At 46.4% G+C, this 23,903-nt stretch overlaps 1 protein-coding gene across 2 annotated transcripts in view; it reads left to right on the forward strand.

Annotated features, from left to right (window-relative positions):
• Positions 1 to 23,903, forward strand: part of ARHGEF3 (Rho guanine nucleotide exchange factor 3) — a 355,657-nt gene that overhangs the window by 207,285 nt on the left and 124,469 nt on the right. The window lies entirely within an intron of this gene.

The following is a 23,903-nucleotide window of genomic DNA, read 5'->3' on the forward strand; positions in this document are numbered from 1 at the left end:
TAGTGTTTTGCTTCCGTGTGGTAGGGTCAGATCAGGTGCAATTCCCACACCGTGTCTCCAGTGTTACAGGTCAGTCCCCTACAGTGCTACAGGTCAGTGAGGGACATCATGTCTCATAGTGGAGCTGACCCTATAGTCCTCTCTGTGCTTTGGCTGCTCTGAGTGGTAATAGCATCCTCAGGGTTTGGTGGGCCAGGATGTGCTCCACTCTCTTCCTCTCCCTTCATTTGCTCCTGTGTATTCTGATCAGACATGCCCCTCTCCCTGAGCTGTATCTTCAGTGTTGTCCTCTGAAGTGAATTCTGCGGGGAGGGGGTGCTGTCCATGGAGTTGGGATTGAGGTTGGTCCCTCTAGCTGTAATTCTCACATATGAATATATGAGGATGCATGTATAAGTTTTTCTGTAGGCAAAGGTATAACCATACTTGAATGTGCTGCTATATATTTATATGTAAATAAAGTGAACATAGTCGCATTTATGCTTCCTAGATATAGCCAAATGCCTTATAAGACTAGATTACTGGGCTTGAGGGTTTAAGCCTATAGTCGCGGGGAAAACCTGGTCAATTGGCATAACAAAGCTCATAAGATAATGTTCTACATCGTAGTTTAGTGAGCAGCATCTGGGCCCCTAATAGCTTGCAAGCAGTCAGCCAACCTGTCACTATTTTCTCTATGCATTTTCCCAAAAGAAGGAAACCAAGACTCAAAGAAGAAAGTAGTCTAGAAGAACCACAGCCTGACCTACCTTGAGACCAGAAGAACTAGATGGTGCCCGACCACCATTGCTGACTGCTTGAACCAGGAGCACAGTAAATGGTCCTGGATAGACAGGGAGAAAATCAGAAAACAAAGATTAACTTCCTAAAAAATGTCAGACTTGCTAGACCAGTAGAGATTAGAGGGATCCCTAAGCCTATCCCTCTGGGATACTCTTTAAACTCTGTGAATGCACACCCATCAGTCAAAAGACAGAGCGGCCCACACAGTGTTATCAACCTTTCCATTCTGTGCTTCTCAAAACATTCATGTAAATGAGACCAGAGATGAGAAGGTGGGACAGACAAGGAAGCTACAGTCATGAAAACGACGACGATGCTGACAGCTTGTGCAAAGTATAAGCTGTGTCACTGAACAATATGTAAGACATTGTTTATTGGTTCCATAATTTGCTATGGAAATTGTCCCCCAACTCACAATGAAATATGTGTTTTATTGATGGTTTGTTTTTTATTTTAAGAAGTTATTTTATATGGAGGCTCTTACAGCTCATAACATTTCTTACATCAGTTGTATCAAGCTTATTTGTACATATGTTCCCATCATCATTTTCTAAACATTTACTTTCTATTTGAGCCCTTGGTATCAACTCTTCTTTTTCCTCCACCTTTGTGACCCCTTGACAAATTATAAATTATTATTGTTTTCATATCTTACACTGACTGCTGTCTCCCTTCATCCACGCTTCTGTTGTTTATCCCCCTGGGGTGGGTGTGGGTGGGGAGAAATATATATTTTAAAGAAAAGATAAAAGATAGGGATGATAATGATCAGGTTGTTTTAGCTAGATGGAGCAATACTCACCAAATCAATTTTTCCACACGTGGTGTTTAGTTTTTTTCTTTGTGACCAATTTAGCTGACGAATCCTTTACAATTTACATCATTTAAAAAAAAATAGATGAGTTGAACCACCTCAATATTGTAGTTGAAATTTTTCTTCTGCTATTAAAAAAAGATAAAGTAGAAAAAAACTATCTTTTAGAGATGAGTCCTGACTAGTTGGGGATAGAATGGCAATGCTATCTGTAATTTAATTTTGAATACGTTGGATAAATATAAAGTGAATAATTCAAAGAATAAAAAGAATTTTATGTTTAATTACACAAGTCATACTGAAAACATTCCTATCAAAGAAGAAAGGAAGGGGGAGGGAGGGGCAAAGGGAAGAAAACGATTAAGCAGCAGAGGTAGAACTAGCAGACCTTGCCTTTCTTCCATACACTGCCTTCTGTGGGTTTAGCATCTCCTTTCAGATAGCGTAGTGGTGCTTAGCCTTCCAAAGGCCATGACCCTTTAATACAGTTCCTCCTGTGGTGACCCCAACCATGGATTATTTTCATTGCTACTTCATAACTGTAATGTTGCTACTGTTATGAATTGGCGACCCCTGTGAAAAGGTCATTCGAACCCCAAAGGGGTTGCGACCCACAGGTTGAGAACCACTGAAATAGCTGGATATTCAGAGATCTAAAATTAGTGGCCTTTTAAAGACACAGTGTTATTGTTTTATCTTTTTTTAAATTTTGCTACTTGCTTTTTAAAAATTAACACTCTGCCTTTGAAATCATCCTCAAAGGAATGTCCTCCTTCTGTTTATTGACAATCTACAAATAGACATTAAATTTTTAGTGGAATTTTAGATTGGCAGAATAATTAGGCAGATTGTAGATAGAGGTCCAAAGGCCCAAGTCCTTGCCTACACACTGTTTCCTCATTATTAACATCCTGCATTACTATCTACCATCCACAGCTTCCATTCAGGATGTGATACCATCCTGGGGCCTTTGAAAGACGCATGACACTCATCATGCAGATGAGTTACCCCCCCCCAGGAAGCCCCTGTGCTCCCCTGTCCATCCCTCCTCTTCTGAACTACAACACTTAAGTTGGAATCTACTCGAGGGCAAGAGAGTTTCAATAACACTTTCATATTTTTTATCAATGACACGTTCTATTTTAGTATTTGAATTATATGAAACTGTCGTTTTTATAGTTCAAATTCTTGTGCTAGTTTGACTGCTTCCATTCATGAACATCAAAGAAAAGCCAACCAGCACAAAACCAAATTGATAGCCAGTGCAGAACTGAGCAACCTGTGAACACATGCAAGAGGGACACCTATTTCGTCTCTGGGATGTATGTTTCATATAAATAGCGGTGCTTGGGAATTGTAAACACATATCTACCAAGTCAAATGCCTCTGACCAGACTGTGTACTGGTTTCTATAGGCACAGGCGGCTGTTATTTTCACCTCGCTTTTCTCAGTTGTGTCTGGGACCTGCTCTCCACAGAGCCGGGGTGATCTGTTGGCTTTTCTCCTTTCTTATTTATGGGGCGCACTGTTGTTGCCTTCCTTGATTAAGGCGGAGGTTCTTTTGTAACTTCTGTTAAAGGAATGGCCTGGTGCAGGTTGGGCGCGGGGGGGGGGGGGGGGGCTGGGGCAAAGGGAGTCTCTCTCTCTCTCCCTCTCTCTCTCTCTCTCTCTCCCTCTCTCTCTCTCTCCCTCTCTCTCTCTCTCTCCCTCCCTCCCTCCCTCCAGAGTAAAACTTGCACTGCACTCTGAAGACCATCTGATGGGAGAGCCCACCCAGCCCAGCCCAAGCAGGTGGTTTGTCTGTAAGCAGCAGCCATGCCTCATAGTGAGGTTTGAGTGAAATCGTTAGATGCCTAGCAGGGAGCGGAAGGTATTTATTGTGGCTCTTTTCCTGGGGATGTTGTAAGGACCCCCCCCCCCCATAGTCTGTAAATTAGATTTTTTATATTTTCTACCCTCCACACACTTCAAAAACACCCATTTCTAAAATTGTTATCTGCACTGAGCCCTGAAATCAATAAATCTCAAGTGTTTTCTGTATTTGGCAGTGGACAATATTGCTTTTTCCAGCAAGACTATCTAACCCCCACTCAAGGAAGTAGTTATTTCTGTTGAGTTCATTCATTCATTTGTTCATCTTTAGCACATTCATTAAATTATTTGCACACTAATTCAATCAACCAGTAGTTATTGAGCTCTCTGGCACAGGACATTAAAAGAAGCTAAATTTAGAATTCATTAATCTTCTGACAAATGGGGATGGCACTCAATTCTGTTACAAATTAACCAAGCACCGTGTCTTAGGCTTGTCCTTTAGAGAAGAAAAATCAATGGTTCGCACAGTTGTAGAAGCAAGTGAGTCCAGTTGGAATACAAGTAGGTTCCCAGTCTGTGGGTCAGATGCTAAGCCAGAAGCTTTGTTTGATTTTTGTAGCCCCAGAGGCCTATGAACTTAAAACTGGCAGGAACACCACTGGTTGGTTGCTGTAGAAGTAGATGAATCCAAGACCAGGTCAGATGGCCGGTCATCATTGGCTCCTGGGATCAACAGTCAATATGGCAGGCCATTGGATCAAGTCCAAAGAACCAGAGGTTGATAAGCCATCTGTAGGATCCAGAGTCAGCAAGAAGCAAACAAGCTTTCCCACAGCATCCATTTCTATAGGAAGTAGAACATACTCCTGAGGAAACGTTCTTTTAATTGCATCAAAACTGTGATTTAAATCTTACAGCTGCTTAGTTGCTTACCGCAGATCCCATATGGAATTGATTGCATTGTATTAGGTAACAGTAGGGGGCATTATTGGACCTTAACTGCCTGAGAATCCTGGCCCAGGGAAGTTGATGCAAAACCGAACTATCTCACACAGCAAAGGCACATCTGAACTGCATGCACATTTTCTCCTCTCTGTAATGAGGTGCAGGGGTAGTGGTAGTTTAGTGGTAGATGTCCTTCCTTGCATGCACCAGACCTGGGCTCGATTCCTGGCCAATGCACCTATGCACAGCCACCCCTCATCTGTGACTGGAGGCTTTCCTCCTGCTGTGATGCTGACTGGGTTTCTGTGGAATGTCCCCATTAAGATGGATAGGAAGAAAGGCCTGCTGGTCTATTTACAAAAATTTGCCAATGAAAACCTTATGGATGCCAACTGTCTGATCTGTAACTGATCGTGAGGCTGGTACTGGACTGGGCAACTTTTTGTTCCATTGAACATGAGGTTGCTATGAGTCAGGACTCAACCTGATGGCAGCTAGCAACAACCACAGAGGCATGGGAGGTACTTCTAAACCAATTGTTGGTTGGTTTGGAAAGAAAGGCTTCCATGAACTCTATTGCTAATGTTTTTCTCCCATATACTTCTTGGCTTCCAGCTGGTCAACCCAAAGGTTTAACTGGGGAAACATTTGAATGACATCTCTGCAAAAGGCAGGCTCGCTCCACTGTGCTGCCCGGTGAGCTGTCCAACTGTCTTCTGCCCCCAGTGAGGCTCTGCACCGCCTCGATGGCACTGCAGCTCACAGGGAGAGCGCTAGTTGAATCCATTTCTTTCGACGAAGAAACTGCCAGGGCAAATCAAAGGTCTCTCTTAAAATCAACCAGCAAACAGAGAACACCCTGGGCTTGTGATATAGATTACATGTTAAGTCCAGAAGGAGGTAGAAGCTAAGAGCTCTGGTTCTAAGGTTTTAATTTTGGCCTCACCACTTTCCAGCCATGTGACCTGAACAACGTATTTAACTCTGTGTTTCCGCTTCCTTGGCCGGAAACGGTGAATGGTAGCAGGGTTGCTGTGAAGATTCGGTGAGGCCCTGGTGGCACAGTGGTGGAAGCGCTCAGCTGCGACCAGTGGTTCCAACCTAGGAGGAGTGCTGGAGGAGAAAGGTGAGCAATCCGCTGCCTTAAACATGTGTAACCTTGGACACCCGTGAGACCGTCTACTCTGGCCTATCGGATCTCCATGAGTTGGATTCTACTTGGTGGCCCCCAGTTTGGTTTGGGTTGGTTTTTTTTTTAAGCTTTAGTGATATAATGCAATGGGGCATAGCACTTAAAACAAGGAAGCACTTAATTCGCATTAATGCCAACCTCTGATGATAATACATGAAGCAGGAGGATACAGATCAGGACAATGGCAGATTGTCTCTTTTAGGCTCTCCCTGCTGCCCTGGATAGAATTGGTATGTATCAAGCTCTCAAAATTTGTTGAATGGATTTTCTATCCCCAAATATATCCTTGATAACTCTTACAAAGGAAGAATGATACCACGAAGGGGGCAGTAAAGATGGTGTTAATGCATGGCTTAAAACAAGAAGGTTGTGGGATACTGTGCTATAAAGGGCAACAAGATTGTTCAAAATGAGCAGTCTCTATAAATAATCATCAGTGAGCGCACTAGTGAGGCTTCGGGAATTGATGGAATGCCAGTGGAGTGCTTGAGCAGGCCAGTGAAGCACTCCCTTGTCTGTGCTGGGAAATTGTGAAGACAGCTGCTTGGCCATCTGACAGGGAGAGATTCATCCCTGTGGCCATTCTAAAGAAAGGTGACCCAACGGAATGCCCAAGCTACATAGCAATGTCACTGATATCACATGCAAGTAGAATTTTGCAGACGATCGTCCAGCGATTGCAGCAGTACATTGATGGGGAACTGCCAGAAGTTCAGGCCAGATTAAGATGAGGACATGGACTAAGGGACATCCTTGCTGATGTGAGATGAATCTTGGCTGAAAGCAGAGACAATCAGAAAGATGTTTACTTGTGTTTCATTGACTCTGCAAAGGCATGCTACCATTTGGACCATAATAATCAGTGGATAACCTTGAGAGGAATGGGAATCGGAGAACCCTTTGTCCTCAGGGGGAACTTGTTCATAGATCAAGAGGGAGCTGTGGGAACAGAACAAGGGGACACTGCATGGTTTAAAAGCAGGAAAGCTGTGTGTCAGGGTTGTGTGCTCTCACCGTACTTGTTCAATCTACATGCTGAGCAAAGAATCGAGAAGCAGGATTCTATGAAAAAGAATGTAGCATCAGGATTGGAGGAAGGCTTACAACACCTTGAGGTACGCAAATGACACCGCCTTGCATACTGAAGTGGGAGGACTTGAAGGATTGCACCTTTCAGGATGGCTTACAACTCAATGTAAGCAAGACCCACGTCCTCATGACTGGGCCACTAGGTACCCTCATGATACAAGGAGGAAAGGGTGCAGTTGTCAAGGAGTTTGTCATGCTTGGACCCACTATCAATGCTCATGGAAACAGTAGGCAAGAGATTAAAAGACATACCGACTTAGATACATCTGCTACACAACACCTTCTCTAGAGGATTGAAAAGCAACGATGTTACTTTGAGCACTAAGACGCTCCTGACCCAAGCGGGGGTATTTTCCACTGCGTCCCATGCATATGAAAATTGGATGCTGAATAAGGAAGACCGAAGAAGAATATGTGCCTTTAAATTGCGGGGCTGGAGAAGAATGTTGAAAATACCATGGACCGCTAAAGGAGCAAACCGATCTGTCTTAGAAATAAGGCCAGAGTGCTCCTCAGAGGCCAGGATGACAAGACTTCATCTTACGTACTTTGACGTGTTGCCAGGAGAGTCGAGTCCCTGGAGAAGGACATCTCGCTTGGTGAAGTGGAGGGCGTGAAAAGAGGCAGGCCTTCAGTGAGCTGGATCGGCACGGTAGCTGCCACCCTGGGCTCAGGCACGGGAACAATTGTAAGGATGGTGCAGGACTGGGCAGCGCTTCACACTGTTGCGCATAAGGGTGCTTTGAGTGTGAACAGACTCAGTGGCACCTAACAACAACAACAACAACAACCGTAAGAGCCTTTAGCAGAATGCCTCAGCTGCCCAAGTTCAGATGGAGCGGTGGATGAGGGGGTGGCTGGCTGATGGCACCTCAGCCCTGCCTTCCTGTAGAGCCAGTACCACACCGTGGTCACCTTCCGCCTGACCATCTGCTCCCGGCCCCCATCATTTTGCGAATGGCTCTGTGTTTCCTGACTGTTCTCCTGCTTCGGCCCTTGACTCGGTTGTCCTCTCTCTTAGAGGGTACCTTTCAAGCCTGCCCATGCTGTTTTCCCGTCACCTTCCAGTGGTCCTCAAGGCCCAAGGTGTTCAGTCGGCCTGAGTGTTCTTGGAGCGCTTCACCATACCACTTTTCCTTTTGTCCCGGTCATGCTTTCATCCCATTACTGAGCGTCCCAGGGCCTTTGACGTTGCTCTTTCTGTGGGGGAAGCTTCCCTCTAGACACCCAGGTGACTGACTTGCTCATTTTCTCTCAAGGGTTCTTGGACGTTCTACTGACTTCCACGTGAAATAACATTTCCATTCTCCACCAACTAACCTCCCTCCAGCACTTCCTGCTTGACTTCATTTGAAGTTTAGCGTATTTATGGTCCCCTGGCTGGGCAGTAGTGACGCATATTGAGCTGCATTCGGAATGGCTGGCAGCTCAAAACCCCCAGCAGCTCCTTGGGAGAGCGACTGGGCTGTCTACTCCTGTAAAGAGCCAGTCTTAGAAACACATGGGCAGAGGTGTGTGTGTGTGTGTGTGTGTGTGTGTGTGTGTGTGTGTGTGTGTGTGTGTGTGACAGAGAGAGAGAGAGAGAGAGAGAGAGAGAGAGAGTAGGGTGTCTGCTATGAGTCAGCTTTGACTTGTGAGTTTGGGTTGGGTTTGGTCACCTAGGAAGGAGCCCTGGTGGCGCTGTGGCATTGGCATTGGACTGCGAACTGAAAGGTCAGAGCCGCTGCTCACAAGAAAGTTGACTGACTGTTTCTGCAAGGATTAAATTGTCAGTTGCAGTGAGCCAGAATCTCAGTGGCAGTGGGTTTGGTTGGTTGTTTTTGTTTTTATTCCTACCCTGTTTTTTAAATTTCATTTTGTTTTTAATTTGGTTGGTATCGGACTCCATTTTTATGTTGTTTTCTGCCACATCCCAACATCTGGTACAAAGTCTAGCTGATAGAAGGCTCCCAGATAAAGAAATGATCAGCATTTCGTTATCCATTGGTTTCATTCTCTCATTCCAAAGTTATTTTTAACATGAGCTGGATTTATCTAGGTAATATTTTAAGAATACCCACCTTCCTTTATACACACGTTTCCACTTCCTCACTTTTCAGGAAAGTCAGTAAAACCAGAGACAAAGTCAACGTCTGCCTGAAGAGACTTTGCGTTATGCAGAGCTAGATAAGTGGAGATAATGGCAGGCTTTTAAGAGCCAGTGGTATCCATCTGTCTGTGGATAGGGGCCCTAATGACACGTGCGCATGATTTCATACAGATGTGGAGTTGTTCACGTGACTGCTTTCAGCCCAACTCGGTTGGCTCTACAGGGGTCTCAGGAGAGTGGCAGGAATGACGTTTTCTGTTAACGTGACAAACTGCCATGAGCTTTGAGGTCTCAATTCCTTTCCATTTGATTGGTGCTAATTGAATGCAGTGTGCTGCTCCAGCTGTCCGCCCTGTGGCGACAGACTCTGTATGGAGTGGCCGGTAGACCCAGGATTGAGCAGGGCAAGGTCACGTGACAGCAGTGGGCCACCATTTGCCTGTCCCCACAGAATGTGCTCGGGCACTTACATTTAAATGGGAGTGTGCCTTATGCAAGGGGGCTCCCCAAAGTTCATTGGAAAAGGCCATAATAATTCAATTCCATTTTCCCACCAACTTTTCATAGTCCTGTATACTCTTGAGCACTCTCAACAATGCAGAGAAAGTAAGGGAACCAGGTTGGAGAGAGGAGCTTCATGAGCGCTAGAAGCATGCTTCACTGAGGCTCACCTGGGTGGAATTCTTCCCTGACCTGGCACTTGCCACCCTGACCTCATCTGGCACCTGCCACACTTGAGTGCTTAGCCTATTTGGAGAGAGCAAATGAAGTTTTGTTTTTACTGGCTGTAAGCGGCAGTCAGTGGAGAACCTGAAACAGGAGATACTGAATCGACCCGCAGAATGGGTTTGATGGTCTACTCAGCTTCATCATGCTAATCACGTAAAAGAATGAGAAGTTTGATTTTGATTTGCAGATGACCTGCAAGGCAGAACCACTGCCCTGCTTTCTAGCCAATCCACGCACCACTGCATTGTGTTCTCGGCTCGGGTGGCCAGTCTCTCTAGGCTTTGCTGTGTTTCTCAGTGATGGCTTCTGCTTGCAGTGTAACCAGCAATGGAAGCTGGCATTTCATTAAAGGGATTGTCAGAGTACAGAAATGGGCCTTCCCGGGACTGGCCGTCCCCACAGGGAAGTGGGGGAGTGTCTGAAATGAGAAATGATCCCACTGCTGACAACGGTCATGAAGCATGAGTCTGTAAACAGGGATGGTATGAAGGGAGGACTGTCTGTGTGACATCACGCAGGGCTTGATTTACGTGAGACCACAGGAAGACTCAGAATAGCCACTGGGTCCCACAGGGCCATCTTTCGTGTTGGGCTCATGTGTGACCAAAGGACTCATGTTGTTGGTAGAGGGTAGCATTTTACTAAGTAGACTTTGCTGTATAACTACAATATGTTATTATATTGAAGGTGATGTGGTCTCTAAGAAGCCCATGTGCTTCAGGGGGAAGAAGAGGATCAAGCTATTTCCTTCTCTCCTGGCAAAGCCCGTTGCTGTCAGTCTACTCCTACCCATGTGCCGCAGAGTAAAACTGTCGAAGGGCTTTCAAGGTGACTGTCTTAGGAGCAAAGCATGAGGCCTTTCTTCTTAGATGCCTCTGGGTGGACTTGAACTTTCCGACTCTCAGATTGCACCACTCAGGGGCTTCCTCTCAGAGAAGTCTACTCTAAGTGACATTGATCATCGAATGGCTTCTGAATGTACACATGTCTATGAGGACGGTATGGTGGTTCCCCCCCCCCCCCGTTATTTTTTATTCAGCATATATTGATGGATTATCTGCTCTGCTTGTCCTGATGGTGAGAGGGCACAATGGCCAGCAAGCCAGGCAAGGTTCTAAGATCATAAGGGTACAGTTTGTGTTTTGAGAGGCTTCCTCCACTTGTTGAGAAAACCAAGATCCGATGTTGGTAACCAGTAGGAGGCGGCCTCCCTGTTGTAATGTGAGGTGAGAGTGTCTTTGACGTGGCTGCTCATGGAGCAGGTGGGTTTGCATCTTCACGGACTGATCTTGGATATACACTAGCGATTAAGAAACTTAGTTTTTATTTTGACTTCTATCTTCCTCTCTCGGTCCTTGGGCCCACTTTAATGTTCGCATCTAAAAAATCCTGCAGCCAATCACTAACCCTTAGGCATCACCTCTTCCAATGTCCCGGGTTCATCAAACCTTGGGAACCATAGTTGGTTTGTTTTTGTTTTAGGTACATGATTGAAGGGGAAATTAATGATCAGATGTCTAATAATAGAAGACCAATATTTAAGTTTGTTTATTAACCACCTTACTTCCAGTCCTCCTTCCTTCCTCTCCAACTGTTTGGAGCGGGACAAGATGTATGCAGTTAGTGGGCACCACTTACATTTTCTATTTCTTATTATGGCAAACAGCGACTGTTCTTTAATTAGGATGCCTTTTAAAAGCACACCAGATGTGATTCATTAGGGGAAAAAACAAATAAAACTCTAGCTATGAGTAGGAGTGAAGCAGGGGCTTACAGGAGTCCGCCCACTTTCCCCAGCCTAAATGCGGTGGGAAAGCGCAGAGGGTGTATTTGACTCTTACGTCCTGTGATTTTGACATCCTTTGTCAGCTTTTGTAACAGGCATGCTCAGAACAGCCATCGGCATTTTCCAGTGGAGGAGGTTGGTAATGGCGACACTGACATTAAAAGAAAGATCCGGGCCACAGAAAAAACGAGGGGGTGTCATTGGCTGGTCTTCCTTAGTCAGCTGTCCACAGCAGCCTCGTGCTTGGGGAGGAGATTCCGGGGGAGGCCACGATTCACAGAGGAGCCACAAACAAAAGTGAAAGCGGCACTATTGACCTTCAGACTGGAAGCAGCCGCTTTCTGTGTGCCCTGTTCCTGTGGTGAAACAAGCCTGACCATCGCTCGTGTGTGGTCAGTTGCCAGGGCCTGGGGATAAAGCACTGCTCTGTCTTCTGTACAGTTGGTTTGCAGTTGGCTCAACGATCATTGTCCCGGGTTAAAAGTGGCCAAGGTGGGGAGAGGGTGTGTGGAGAGGGTGTGTGTGTTCTTAGATGGCTTCCAGGGTCTGACATTTCAAGAAGGACAGGCTGCTTGATTCCCTGCTCTCAGCCCCCTCCCCTCATCTTTGCCTCTGACTCCTCCTTGGTCTGTATTGTTAAGTCAGCCCAACTCACGGTGGCCTTAGGAGTCACAGGGCCAATGTCGCCTGGTCCTGTATCCCCTTCAGGATTCGAGTTTGAGTGCCTCCTTGCTGCTGCTGCGTCTCTTCTCTTTGCTGCCATCCCGAAAGCCCCCTGCCTTTGCTGCAAAGGGGTGTTCTAGTCCGACGTCCCCCCCGCAGCACTGTCTCCTGCCCTGTCAGCCGAAACCCTCCGACAGTGGCTTGGCACGGAGCACACGTGTAAAGAGCTACACTGCCCTTTCCACTCCCCCGTTTCAAGCCAGAGATCACAGACTGCTTTTGACATTGTACCGGGAAGGCCAGAGGAAGCCACGTGTCCTTAGCGTCCTCGGAGGCTGTCTGTGGGCTTGAGGGACTGTGCCGGGTCTATTCTGACTCACAGCAACCCTATATGGCGAAGTAGAACTGTCCCATAGGGTGTCCTAGGCTGTGCTCTTTACAGGAGGAGCACTGGTGGTGCCGTGGTTAAAGCACCCAACTGCTAACCCTGAGGTCATAGGTTCAAACCCACCAGTGATGATGTGGAAGGAAAGAACTGACTATCTGTTGCCATGGAGATTGCAGCCTCAGAAGCCCTGTTCCAGCGAGGGCAGGTCCACTCTGTCCTGTGGTGTCACCATGGGTCTGAGCCCACACAAGGGCCATCTTGGTGGGAGCAGCTCACTGGGTTCAGCTGGGGACCTTACAGTTAGCAGCTGAGGACTTCAGCCCTTGTCCCACTAGGGCAGTGGATCTCAACCTGTGGGTCGTGGACCCCTTTGGGGGTCAAATGACCCTTTCACAGGGGTCACTCAATTCATCACAGTAGCAAAATGACAGTGATGAAGTAGCAATGAAAATAATTTTATGGTTGGGGGGAGTCACCACCACATGAGGAACTGTATGAAAGGGTCCTGGCATCAGGGACGTGGAGAACCACCGCCCTAGACTCCCCCTGCCAGCATAGTCAGGTCGAAAGGGAGCCGCTGTGCCTTAAAACAGAGACTTAGAAGGGAGAGGATTCAAAATAAAACGAGTCCCCAAGCCCTGAATAATCTTTGTCCTGAGCTGCGTGGGCTCCTCTCTCTGCCCCATGGAGAGCGTCCAGATGCCCCGCTGCTGCAGGCTCAGCAGAGCCAGTGCCTCCACCCCGAGGCCTCCACCCCAGAGCCCACACACTACAGTGCAGAGTCCTTCCAAACGCAGGCACCAAAGCCTCCTTCCTGATCCATCAAGAGAGGAAAACTCGGGGCTTGAAAATCTGAAGCCCCACCTTGGGCCATGTCCACCCCCCATGCATGCACGGGCACACACACACACACACACACACACACACACACCACATACACCCCCTTCTTATGTCACGTTTCCTTGCTACATCTGCCAAGAAGAGTTTCCTTTCCCGTGGGCATTCCAATGGGCTTGTAAACGTGGCGTCTTTGAGGAGATCGGATTGTTTTTGTCCAAACCCACAGGACAGAACTGAGCTCAAGGCCATTCCAGCAGCACACCCGCCCCTGCACCCCCTGCACCCCACCTTATCGAGAGGATCAACAGACTGCCAAGGCACAGGAGCATTTAAGAACACTCAACTTACAATAGAGATTCGCCTTCCTTGCGTCAACATGGGTTCTCAGCCTTCCTCCTGCCTCGACCCTTTCATACAGTTCCTCATGTTGTGCTGACCCCCCCACCATAAAATTTTTCCCATTGCTACTTCATAATTGTCATCTTGCTACTGTTATGAATTGGACGACCCCTGCGAAAGGGTCCTTAGACCCCCCCCCAAAGGGGTTGCGACCCACAGGTTGAGAACCACTGTGTTTCAGGCTCTCCATGCCTTGGTTCCGGCCCATGTGCTCACCTTATCTCCCAAAGCCCTTCTCCTCTCTCGGTCCCTTGAAGAAAACCAGCCCTTTCTGATGCTCCTGAGGGCCACGCTCCTATCTGGCTCCTTCTCCCAACTTGTTGTGATCTTAGCTGTCAGTGTTACCTCCCTGTTAGAGGCCATCTCTGATAACCCAGTCTCCCAGCCACGGATTCATGCCTCTGCGTTTCCTCCTGGCTCTTATTACCGTCTGAACCATCTGCTGTGCTTACGAACTATCTGCCTCCCCGCACCAGAAGGCAAGTCCATAAACATAGTCTCTGATTAGCATGCTTCCTGCTACAGCCCCCGCCCGAGGACTGCACAGACAGAACTGTGTTGGCTGCTCTTGAACATTATGTGGAAGCAGCAAGTTGATCGGGTATATTAGTCACGAGGCTTAAAGCCATTAAAATGATTCCTTCAGAACCTCAAAAGATCTGTTAATGGTAGTGAATCATTTGGAAAAGGATAGTGGTGGTGATTGCACAACATAATGAACATAATCACTGTCACTGAATTATCCATGTAAAGATTGAAGGGGCCTCTGTATTTAAGTAAGCACGCAGGGAACGGTCTAGAAAGAGAGCGGTCCATATTTGTGCAGCAAGGTGAGGACCAGGGGCTCCCCAGGGCTGGAGGCAGAGGATGGGTCTTGGGAAATGGTGCATTGGTAAGGAAGGGGGAACGACTTAAGATTTATCTGAGAAAAGGAGGAATGGTCATGAATTAATAGTCTACTAAAACATTAATGAAAGTATTCTTTCCAAGGCAAGTTGTGAGCAATCAATAACCAGTCAGTTGCCTTGAGTGGGCTCTGCCTCAGGGAGACCCCCTGTGTGTCAGAGTAGAACTGTGCTCTTCAAAGTTTTCAATGGTACAGCACCCGGTGGGGATGTGGTGGTTATGAGTTGAGCTGTGGTCTGCATGGTCAGCAGCTCCGAGGGAGAAAGACTGGGCTTTCAGCTTGCATAAACTATTACAGTCTGAGAAATCCACAGGGGTTGCTATGAGTCAGCATTGACTTGATGGCAGTAAGTTTGGTTTGGAAATCACCATGTCTGTCTTTTGAGGCACCTGTGGACACTGAGCCCTGAATCTTTTGGTTAATAGCCAAGTACATCAATTGCTTGTATCACCTGGGACCCCTGGGCAGCACGGACAGATGCACTGTCAGACTTGGTGACATAACACTTTTTGTCCCATGGAGGTCATTGAAGGCTCTAGGTCAAGGGTAGAGAAAGAGGTTGGCATTTCTATAAATGGTGAAACATTATCCTTGCAGCCATGTAGTTGACATCGTTCTTGTCTTTCTCTCTTTCTTCCTCTTCCCTTCATTTTCCACCCTCTCTCTTTTCCTCCCAGAGCTACGTGTATGAGACGTGGCTCAAGCGCTTCTCCACCCACTCCCCCCGCCCCGGATGGGCTGGGTCTCTGTGCAGAGCGCAGCCCCTGACACACCCCGCTGGTCTGCTCCTGGGGGGAAGCAACTGAGTGAAGTGACACATCTGGGACAAGGACAGTCGTCCTTTGAAAACTGAGTAGTGGGACCGAAAGTGGCATTTGTCGTGGGGGGGGGGGGGCGGGGGCGCATAGTTCTAGAATCTCCTGTTATTTGAGGCTGAAGTCTTCATGTTTAGAAGGTGTCCCCTGACAGCCACAGTTGTCATCTGTGCCATCTCTGTCACAGACGCAAGAGAGCTGCCGCTCCGTGTGCCAGTGTTCCCCCCCAGGGTCTATTGTTTAGAGCGGCAGTCGTCTCTGAGGCGGACCTTCGAGGAGGTGTTCAGTCAGTAAAGGTCCATTGATGGCCACCAAGAGGAGATGCTTGAAGAGAATCAGAGACGTGCCTTTCAAAACCTGTGCCTCCACAGGGTTTAGATATCGGTCTCGACTAAGCCATTTCCTTCCGATAGAAATGGGAGCTATAAACAATGCATGACAGCCCTAAGTCTTTCTTATCTGAATAAAGACCCTTTGGTGATCTCAGGGATCATTCTGTGCCCCCCCCCCCATTGGCACCAGACTATTTAAAGGAATTGTCCATATTAGCTGTCTACACTCTTTTCAGCTTTTGTGGATTCTTGGACTGACTTCTGTTTTGGATCCTACCCATACCCTTTTCCTTTGACCTGTCATATTCCTCCATAACTTTTTGTTGATTAAATGATTCTATTGTCTTGGTTGGCCACCGTATCTTGCCCTAATGCCTCTTTTTCTAGATTGACCTCTACTACAAGGTACTGTTGACCATCTGTATTTGAGTTCTCCCTTCCACTGGCTTCTGTAGCCATCCAATCTCCTATATCCCCGCCCCCAAGTCTTCTGATGACTCTGCCTGAGTTTCCTTGGCAGGTTGCTCATCCTGTGTTCACCTAAATGTAGGGATGCCCAGGGTGCTGGCTGCGGCCTTCTGGATATCTGCATTTCTGTGTCTTTACTCTCGTCTCATATACAACACCTCATCTTCACAAGACCCACTGCCCCTCTGGGTTTTTGTCCCTAGTACCTTTCAGTTGACAGTGTCAGGAACCTCAATAGTCTCAGGGACTACTGTCTTTCCTTCATTTCCTACACTGAAATCTTCACCAGGTCTCCATGTCTCTGCCCCCGAAATATCTCTGGAGTCCCCCAGTTTTCTTCAGCCCCAATACCTCTTCTTTTGCTGAGCTTGTCTTTCTAATACTAGCTAGAAGGTCTGCTTAGCTCCTTTCTTCCATCTACAATCTCTTCCCTCGACTGAAGTCAGAAGAATCTTTGGGAAACACAGTTGAGTTTCACTCTACAACTTTATACCTTTTTTTTTTTTTTTGCTATCTCTTATTTTTTCCCCCTAGATCAGCCGTTCTCAACCTGGAGGTTGCAACCTCTTTGGGGGTTGAATGACCCTTTCACAGGGGTCGCCTAAGACCATATTTCCGACGGCTTTAGGAACAGAGACACTGATCCTCCAGGCGGGTCCACCCACATGCAGATAATCCCACATACGGGGTCACCCCAACATGAGGAACTGTATTAAAGGGCCGAGGCATTAGGAAAGTTGAGAACCACTGCCCTAGATAAAGCCGATTCCTGAATGTGGCTTTCAAGATCTGGTCCTGCCTACTCCGGCAGTTGTTCACCATTCCTTTTTCCATCCCTCTATGCCAGCTAAGCAGACCTGGAACTCCTTGATCATGGGCCTTTCTACCATGCTGGTTCCTCTGCCTGGACTCTTTCTCCTTCCTCCTTTGCCCTTATCCTATATGATTATCATTCAAGTGTCTGTTGAGAAGCTTCCCTGGCTCCCAGACAAGGTGAGGTGCCCTTCTGGAAGCGTCCACAGGCGCTTGCCTGCCTAGCACAACTCCTTGTAGAGACTAAGTGCTTCGCAGACACTCAACAACGACAGGGAACATAAGGGCCCCTGGTGCATGGAAGAGACTCCGTAAGTTGTCAGTAAAAGTCAGTTTCCACTGAAGTGACCCAAGGATGTCAGAGTAGACTTGTTCTCCCTTGGGTTTTCAATGGCATGTTTTGGGGTTGGTTGGTTGTTTTCCAAATAAATCACCAGGCCTTTCTTTCCAGATACCTCTGAGTAGGCTTGAACCTCCCAACCTTTCAGTTAGCAGCCCGGTGCATTAGCCATTGTCTCATTCATAGACTCAACATCCAATCCAACAGTCTGGGATAAAAAATGAGTAAGGAACATTAAATAAGCAAGTCAACTCAGTTCTATTTTTGAGGGTGGGAGTTACAAACTTTCTTCTGCATAAGCACTAGGCCCTTTTGTCAGCAGACTTCTGACTGGTTAGCACCCCTGAATTTTCCTTTGATGCTACTGTATCATCTGCCCTGTTAACTCTGTACCCTGAGCTCCAGTGCTGGGGGACAGAGCTGAATGGAGAGAACACACACTGCTCATCACATGAACAGATTTCCATCTTTGGATGCAATTCCGTGTTTCGGATCTGTTTCTGGGAAGTCCTGTTTTCTGAAACACAGAATCTCTCTTCAAATAAGGAATCTTAAGGGAAGGACTTTTGGCCCTTGCTTTTGCCTTTGCAGACTCAATGCATGATGTGTGTACATGCATTAAGCAGCCAGCCTTCCTCTTTGGGAAGTAATAATTCTGGCGAGTCAAGGGGGTGGTTGAGAGGATAGAGTGGATGTGTCAAATCAAAGTGTGATGAATCAACCAGCCCAGCTCAAAGCTGGAAAGATTGCCAGCTGCATATTTCACATTTTCTTCTCCAACTTGACCGTTAAAAACGGCACATTATACAAGTGGAGTTCTTCAAGCTTGTGAACCGGCTCATGGTGGTTCTGTATGGGGGATTTCCTCTTGTTCTGACCCCATGAAACAAAAGAGAATGAACCATGATTTTGGTCTGCAAAAGGAAGGAGAAAATGGCCCAGTCCTGACATGTTTAAGGAAGCAGCCCTGTGTGTGTGTCTGTGTGTGTGTGCGCGCGCTTATGTATGTACAGGTGTGCATCTCTGAGTGTGTATGTTTGTGTATGTGTGTAGGAGAGTCTGTGTAAAGTCTCCAAACCTAACGTCTGTCAGAGTGCAGGGGGCAGGGGATTTGCCAAAGTTGCAGGCCCCAGGACTGGTACTGCAAGGGGTCAGGTCACGGGTGGTTAGTGGGTCTAAAAGGCCTCTTTCTTTCAGTGACTAAGATCTCCAACTCAGCCCAAAGAAACTGCAAGCGAAAATGTGCTCAGACTTCCCCTTCTGGGAGAGAAAGGCATGAACAATGCCAAAAGAATCGTGAAAACGGAGTCCTTCATCCCGGAAGGTGCCCAGTGGGAATTTTTGTTTCTACACAGAGGAGTTTTTATGGGAGCAGTGCACTTCCCTGCACTGTGGCAGACTTTCCCCTCATAAGAAGGAGCCTTCTCCGAGGAGTAGGCTTGGGAAAAGGGGGACTTAGCCAGAGCAGGCTAACTAAGCCATGTGATCCAGGAAATTCATGAACCATAGGGGTCATTACACACTCCCAAGGTGATGGTGATGGAAGACCCAGGACGCAAATCCACAAGGCTGCACTCAACCTGTGACCTCTGTGTGATGTGACCTAATGGCCGTAATGATGCTCAATCATTGTTAGAACTCAGTTGCAGAGACAGATGATGGCTAGACTGATGCTTGTCTATATACTGTAGCTAAATAGAAACACAACACTTGTGATTTTTATGAAAAGCTTCTCTCTTGGGGATAGGCTTAGAGTAATTTTAATGTTCTTTTTTTGCTTATCAGTGTCATCTTTTCCAGCAAAGATCATGTATTGTGTAAAGCTGAAGAACATGAAACAGAGCAAAAAACACAACCGATTTTGTCATTTTGTTTGTTTTTAAAGAAAAGAGAGTATTGGAGGAAGACCCATTAAGAGCTTATTGAAATAGTTCAGGTGAAGCAAGATCTCGGTGTTTGTGGAGGGCAAGGGAGAAGTGGGTTCAGAGTCAGATCCACAGTGCAAAGTGATGGGTAGGGGGAATCAGGATGAGGGGTGTCATGGGTTAGAGTCCAGATGGAGGAAGAAAGAGGACAGAGAAAAAGAAGAAGTTCCCAACAGGCAGCAGGGACATGAGGGACACATACATCTCCCCCCCCCTCCCCCCAGCACTCAGCTGGACCTGGAGTGGGACAGCTGCAGGGCAGAAGAGACAAACCGGGAACCAAACCTCCTGGGTCTCCATCTCCACTCTGCCACTTACTTGCTTATACAAGTTACTCCACCCTTCTTGTGCCTCAGTCTCTCCCCATACTACCTGCTGAAAGCAGAGATTACCAGGAAGAGTTTTACTGGTGTTTTATTGATCCCGCAAAGGCATTCAGCTGTGTGGGTTATAACACAGTATGGATAGATAACATTGAGCAGAATGGGAACTCCAGAACACGTCAGCGTGCTCATGCAGAGCCTGAACACAGATCCCGAAGACTGTATGGCTTAAAATCAGGAAAGGTGTGCTACGGAGTTGAATCCTTCCGTGACATCTAGTCAAGCTGTATGCTAAGCAAATAATCTGAGAAAAAACCAACCAACCAAACTCGTTGCCACTGAGTGGAGGCCAATTCATAGATCCCTGTAGAACAGGGTGGAACTGCCCCTGTGAGTTTCCAGACTATAACTGTTTATGGGAGTAGAAAGTCCCGTCTTTCTCCCAAGGAGCAGCTGGTGGTTTTGAACTGCCAGCCTTGTGGATCTCAGCCCAGTGTGTAACCACTACACCCCTAGGGCTCCATAGTAATTTGAGAAGCTGGATTATATGAAGAATGTGGCATCGAGATAGAAGGAAGGCTCATTAACAACCGTTGATATGCAGCTACACAACCTTGCTGCAAGTGAGGAGACCTTGAGACACTTGCTGATGAAGATCAAGGGCTGCAGAGAAATCCTCACAACTGGACTACTAGATAGGGTCATGATACACAAAGAACAGATGGAATTTGTCAAGGTTTTCATCTTGCTTGGATCCACAATCAGTTCTCACGTAAACAGCAGTGAATAGACCAAATTATGAGTTGCATTGGGTCAGCCTGCTGCACAAGACCTCTTTAAAGTGTTGAGAAGCTAGGATGCTGGTATTTGTATTGAGACTGACATCTTTACAATATTAAGTCTTCCTGTCCACCAGCACGAAATATTCTTCCACTTGTGAAGGTCCCTTTTGGTTTCTTGGAATAATGTTCTGGAATGTGAAGCAAGGATATTATTTTGAAGACTAAGGTGCACCTGACCCAAACCATAGTATTTTCAGTTGCCTCCTATGCATATGAATGCTGGCCACTGAATAAGGTAGACCAAAGAAGAATTGGTGCGTTTGAATCATGTTGCTGGCAAAGAATCTTAAGAGTACTACTGTGGACTACCAGGAGAACAAACAGATCTGTCTTGGAAGACGTGTAGCCTGCGTGCTCTCACATAGTTGGACACGTTACCAAGAGAGATCGGTCTCTGGGAAAGGACATCACGCTTGGCAAAGTAGAAAGTGAGCAGATGAGAAGAGAGCCTTCGAGAAAGTGGACTGACACAGTGGCTGCAACAATGGGTTCAAGCACGGCCATGATTGCCAGTGTGGGGCCGAGCTGGGCCGAGCTGCGCTCTGTTACACGTAGGGTGCAGCCTAACAACGATGGAAGGAACACACATGTGCGGAGTGGTTTGCATGGTGCCTGTAGAGAGTGCTGTGAAGCTTGTTAAATAAAAATATAAGCTGACGTTGGAGCCCCTCGAGGTTCTGAAAGGCGTTTCACTGGCCTCTGTCTCCAAGTGCCAGTAATCGCTATGCAAATAAGTAAAAATGAGTAAACAAGACAATTGCGTGCTTAAAGGAATATTTTGATACGCCACAAGTTTAATAGACCTCAGGTGGCTATGTTTTCAATGAAGGGAAGCTCATTCCAAGTTCCGAAAAAGCAAAGGAGCAAAGAAAGGTTGGTATGCCACTATTTCATCAGAAGGGACTGCCTGGAGTTTTAAAAATTCCAGAACTGTAATGCCTTGTACCTTCCTGTGATGGATGGTGTGGGAAAACAGCTATTAAAACACAAATAGGATTTTAAAACATTGTTGATAAGACTTTGGCAATATGTTACTGGGAAGTGGGGGTGCGAGTGGAGGTGTCAGCTCGGCTTAAAAGTCTGAGTACAGAGAAAGTAACTTGTGGATCTTGAGCCCAAGTTGGTAACATCTAAGAAATGGGGACCATATTTTGTGAGGCCTGTTTTCTAAAAGTTTATTTCGGCTGTCATGTCCCGCCTGGGGTGTGAGGCAACCTTCCAAGGGGGAAACAGGGAGAGATGAATGCAGGCAAGTATTTTTAGAATACATTGTTCTCTAAATTCTAGAAGCAGCCAACCCAGATGAACATGTGTTTTCAGAAACTCTCTTCCACTCTTTGTGCTACTGTAAGATTGGTATCTAGAAATAGAAAACAAACGTGTGTTTTCTTTGTCTGGTAATTAAATTTCTTGATGTTTGACTCAGAGGTGGGGAGGGACCATCTATTTTGGGCTGGTAGAGTTGGTAAATTGGCATCTTTAAGGCAGTACCCCATGGGCATTGTGGGAGGGAAGTGCCATATCAGTGTGGCATTTTTCTTTTTTTTTAAATCGTTTTATTAGGGGCTCATACAACTCTTATCACAATCCATACATACATCAGTTGTGTAAAGCACATCTGCACATCATTGCCCTCATCGTTCTCAAAACTGTGGGGTTTTTTCGTTGAGATCATGGTTCACAACACACAATAAAGACAGCGAACATTTATTGAGCTTTTTCACATTCTCGCCTCTATTCTTTCAACAACCCGGAGAACTTGTTACTGTCACCGTCCCCGTTTTACAGATGAGGAAAATGAGGCCCAAAGAGATGAAGGCTGTGACTATCTTGCTAGACCGAATCCAGAGAACATCAGTAAACTATGTGAGATGCAAGTTTGCCTGTTGAAACCTCACTTAATATAGGCATTATTAGAAATAAACCAAGTTCCAGATTCTCATGCAAACTTGGAGGGAGGAATTATGCAAGTTCTAGGCAGAAGGGTTGAGATTGTTTGTACAAGCGCATGGAAGTACTCTTTTGGTCCCAGGAATAGACCAGGCAGAGCAGCTCCACAAAAGGCCCCCTCTCTAACTGGTAGGGGGTGAATGAGCCTTGATTTGCTGCCATTACGGTGAAAATATAGCTCTTTTAGTGGTTTTGGTGAATGAAGAACTGCATACCTGCTGATAATAATTAGTGTTCAGTTCAAGTTGTTTTTCTTTTTCAGGCAGGAAAACAGCCACTAGTCTGTCACGTGCATTGAGATCTCTCAGTGGGATAGTTATGTGGTGACTGTCCACCTGTATAAGGGGGTTTCCAAAAGTTTGTGGGAAAATTCCGGTACCTTTTCACTCAATTTCTCCATAAGCTTTTTGAAGCCCTCTCCTATCTATGTAGAAGTATGTTCTTCATCCTCCCCCATGTAATTGTTATCACATGATAGTCCACCTTTGAGAGACTCCAATTTTTTCCAGACCCAACACCAAACTCTCTCATTCTCATATGTACACACACACACACACACACACACAAGGTTACCCCCCCCCAAAAAAAACACAGAGAAAAGCTCTGCTGGGTGGAACTTTTGTAATAGGCATCCACCCCCTCAACCCCACCCCATCCCCGCTAAGAGAGCATCTAGCAACTCACTCTTAGTGCACCCAGTGGCGTCTCCTGGGAAGGTTCTTTCTGGTCACAGTGAATTTTTTAGTAAAAGCGGTCTCACTTGAACCTCTTTTTTGTGATGGCTGATTTAAGACAACAGGGTGCGGCTGTGAAATTTTGTTTCCTGCTTGGGAAAATGCCACAGAAACTTATGATGCTGAACACAGCTTACAAGGACAGCACTATGGGAAAAACTCAAGTGTATGAGTGGTTTTCTCGTTTCAAAACGGTAAAATGTCCATTAATGACTAACCTCGTTATGGACGTCTATCAACTTCCCCAATGGACGAAAAAGTTGACAAAATTCATGCACATGCACTCGAAGACCGACGACAGACCATTGACAAGATGGGGAAGTTACCTGGACTATCTTGGAGCTCTGTTCAGGGAATTTTAACAGAAGATTGGGAATGAGAAGGGTCACTGAGAAATTTTTGCCTCGTGTTCTGACTAACCAGGAAAAAACACGTGGAGTGGAAGCATGCAGTGACTTCTTTTTGTTTCTACAAATGAAGAGGGGCTTGAAAGGACAGCAAATTGACAATGATCAGGGCCTTTCTGGAGGTGATGGAGTAGAATAAAAGGGGAAGAGACCCCTGTCCTTAGGGCGCCCAGAAAACTTGCTCTTGTCACAAAACCACCCTTGATTTTCCTCTCACTCCATGTAATCCTGGAAAATTAACCCCAGTCCCCAACAGCCTTTCAGGTGGACATTTTTTGTCGGTGGTGGTGGGTGGGTGGTTTTCAGCCCTGCAATAAGATTGCCGCAAAACCCATTCTGCTCTCTGTTGCCTGGAATCCTGGTGGCAGCAGCGGTTGGTACTGGTGTTACTTCCCATTTTCCTTCTTGCTTTACCTAATGTCATTAAGTCCTATCTTGTTTGTCTAAAATATTTTTCACTTTTAATATTTTAAAACTTCAAATTGTTTAGCTCACCTCATTTGAATAATATTGC

The sequence above is a fragment of the Tenrec ecaudatus genome, chromosome 5, assembly GCF_050624435.1.
Source record: "Tenrec ecaudatus isolate mTenEca1 chromosome 5, mTenEca1.hap1, whole genome shotgun sequence".
NCBI classification, from domain to species: Eukaryota; Metazoa; Chordata; class Mammalia; order Afrosoricida; family Tenrecidae; genus Tenrec; species Tenrec ecaudatus.